We start from the raw sequence: 2,332 nt of genomic DNA, 5'->3' as shown, positions 1-2,332 counted from the left end.
GCTGTGTCCCATCACTATGCCTACTGTATGATGAATAATAATTATGAGGGAATGCTGTGGAGCAACATTCTACTAGTCCTTGTGTCATGTGACCTAGAGCACACTAAGTCCCCAACCTCCAGGTTCTCACCTGCTTCATCTTCCTCAGAAAGGCAAAGCTCTACCTTCCAAGGCACAAAATCCAGGCAGGAAGCCACACGGCACCAAGCTCTGCACAGCCTTCTCACTCAGAGAAGACCCAAAGTCCCATCTGTGCCTTGAGCTGTCCTGAACTTGGCTCCAACCCACTTCCCTCTGACTTTATCCCAAGAACACCTTACCACACCTACTCCAGTTACACACACAGGGCACTGCCCTCTAAGCCTTTGACCAGGCTGCCCCAGGTCATGAGGTACCAAGTCCCTAAGTTCCCTCTGCCACTAAATTCTTTACCGTCCAACTCAGACACCATCTTCTCCAAGAAGTCAGCGCCTGGCACTCACTCACAGGCCAAAACTCGGTCTGGTCTCTGTCCACTCCTTTGCTACGGATTCTGGGTCTCTCCCCATGCTGAATTCCCTAAGGTGACAGCTCTGGCAGTAGGTCAAGGCAGAGTGTCTGGGAGGGTGGAGGTAGATGCCAGGAGACCAGTTGGGCAACTGCAGCCATCCAGACACAAGGAACAAGTCACTACAAGTCAAGACGTGGTGGCTTCTGGGCTGGGAAGCCATGTATGACAGTGGACTGTGAGAAGGGTGGGGGTAGTGTGAGGGAGGGAGGGAAGAATGTGGCCTCTCCCTGTGGTGAGAGATACCAAAAACAGCCCAGCATGCCTCCTTGTCGGGACAGTTCCCCTTCAGGTCTACATTTCAGCTCTCCGAGCACAGTCACACACAGGCATCCTACACGGGAAGGCAGGGATCGGGAAGAATGGGATACAGATGTTGTGGAAGCACTACCTCCCCACTGAAATCCCCCATGTCAGATAGGTCCTTACAACCAGCTGGTAGGGTAGGTGGGGCCTGACAGTGTGACCCAGCCTCGGAAGACAGTGCTCAGAAGGCAGCCCCGGCTGCCAAGAACCATGAACCACAGCTCCTCAGCCCAGCTTCTGAGTTGTCTGTTGGAAGACAGGAGGGCACGGGTGGAGAATTCAAATCTTCTCCAAGACAAGCCACTCCCTGGCATCCTCGGGGTAGAGAGGATGAAGTGTGCTCTGAGTCATAAAGCTGAAAGTAAAAGCTGCAAGGCTCTCCTTGCTCTCTGGCCTCCATTTACATCCTAGGATGAGCACTCAGCTAGAAACTCAGAGCAAGCCTAGAAGGCATTCTGAAGCTGAAAACTAAAGAGCCAAAGCACCCTGCGACTACCCCAGAGAACAATGAGATCTAAAATGGGAGCAGCCTACTACACACCTCTACAATGGCAGGGTGGGTAATGTGGATGTTGATTTTCTAGTTAGATGCTTCTGAGGAATAGGTTAGCTATGTGAAAGAAAGAGACCTTCCTAGCTTCAAATCCTGGCTTTGGAGCAAAGCATGGTAACAGGACTGTAATCCTAGTACACAAGAGGCAGAAGCAGGAAGACCGCTACAGGTTCAAAGCCAGCCTTGTCTACTTACCTACGTAGCAAACTGGAGGCTCCTTGGAGCTATGTGGAGAGACTTTGTCTCAAAATAAAAGAAGCCAGAAAGATGGTAAAGACACTTGCCACCAAGGCTAACAACCCCAGAATCCCAGATCTCCAGAACCCACACAGAGGAACAAACACATGTTGTCCTCTGATCGCTACATGTACATGTGGGACACACACAAGTAAATACAAAAAAAATTAAAAAGTCCTAGTTGTAAAATGGACCAATGGCTTGTGTGTGTGTGTGTGTGTGTGTGTGTGTGTGTGTGTGTGTGTTTTCGCTGTCAGGACTTTTTTGTGTTTTTAAAAATGTACTTATATGTGCGTATGTGTCTGTATGTTGAATGTACATGCCTGAGGCCAGAAGAGGACATCAGGAGTCCATCTCTGTGACTCTCCATCTCATCCATTCAGGAAATATCGATCCCTAAACTCGGGGCTTGAATTTTTCAGGTAAGTGGGAAGCTAGCAAGCTCCAAATAACGTCTTATCTCTCTTGGAGCTGGGGGTCACAGATGTGTGTGTGTGTGTGTGTGTGTGTGTGTGTGTGAGAGAGAGAGAGAGAGAGAGAGAGAGAGAGAGGGAAGGAGAGGGAGAGGGAGAGGGAGAGAGGGAGACAGACATCTGTCTTGTTATATAGATTCAGAGATCCAAACCCTGATTGCATAGCAAATGATCTTATTAACCACTGAGTCATCTCTCTGGCCCCTCCTTTTTTTT

Source organism: Mastomys coucha, unplaced genomic scaffold (assembly GCF_008632895.1).
Source record: "Mastomys coucha isolate ucsf_1 unplaced genomic scaffold, UCSF_Mcou_1 pScaffold21, whole genome shotgun sequence".
Lineage (NCBI taxonomy): Eukaryota > Metazoa > Chordata > Mammalia > Rodentia > Muridae > Mastomys > Mastomys coucha.
The sequence above is the reverse complement of the archived record's forward strand: the minus strand, read 5'-3'. Positions refer to the sequence as shown.